This window comes from Cynocephalus volans, chromosome 4 (assembly GCF_027409185.1).
Source record: "Cynocephalus volans isolate mCynVol1 chromosome 4, mCynVol1.pri, whole genome shotgun sequence".
NCBI classification, from domain to species: Eukaryota; Metazoa; Chordata; class Mammalia; order Dermoptera; family Cynocephalidae; genus Cynocephalus; species Cynocephalus volans.
The window spans coordinates 35,545,617-35,546,390 of NC_084463.1; the positions used below are offsets into that span (position 1 = coordinate 35,545,617).

At 38.6% G+C, this 774-nt stretch overlaps 1 pseudogene; it reads left to right on the forward strand.

Moving 5' to 3' along the window:
* Positions 1–235: 235 nt before the first annotated feature.
* LOC134377504 (U2 spliceosomal RNA) lies at positions 236–370 on the forward strand (annotated as a pseudogene).
* The last annotated feature ends 404 nt before the right edge of the window (positions 371–774 follow it).

Sequence of the window (774 nt, forward strand, 5' to 3'; positions counted from 1 at the left end):
AAACAGCTGAGGGGCACTCTTGAAACTTTAACTGACTTGTCTATTTCTGGGAACTATCCGCCCTTTGCCTCGGGCCGGGGCCCAGGTGCATAACCACAGATATCCTGTTTGACTCTGTTCCCCTTGTTTCTTAACTTGACTTTTTGGCTGTATTTTCCCTATACCCTTGTAAAAAGCACTTCCTTCAATACCACATTTTTTTTTATCCAGTCATCCGTCAATAAACACTTAGGTTATCGCTTCTCGGCCTTTTGGCTAAGATCAAGTGTAATAAACACTTAGGTTAGTTACATATCTTGGCTATTGTAAATAGAGCTGCAATGAACATGGGAGTGCATGTATCCCTTCAACATGATAATTTCCATTCCTTTGGAAATATACCCATTTGGTGGTATTGCTGGATTATATGGTAGGTCTATCTGTAGTTGTTTGAGAAACATCCATACTGTTTTCCTTAATGGCTGTGCTAGTTTACAGTCCCACCAACACTGTAGAAGAGTTCCCCTTTCCTTGCATCCTTGCCAACATTTGTTATTCTCAGTCATTTTAATAATGACCAGTCTAACTGGGGTGAGGTGATATCTCAATGTGGTTTTGATTTGCATTTCTCTGATGACTAGTGATGCTGAGCATTTTTTCATGTACCTGTTGGCCTTTTGTATGTGTTCCTTTGAAAAATGTCTATCATCTCCTTTGCCCATTTTTTGATTGGATTATTTGTTTTCTAACTGTGTAGTTGTTTGAGTTCTTTGTATATTCTAGATGTTAATTCTT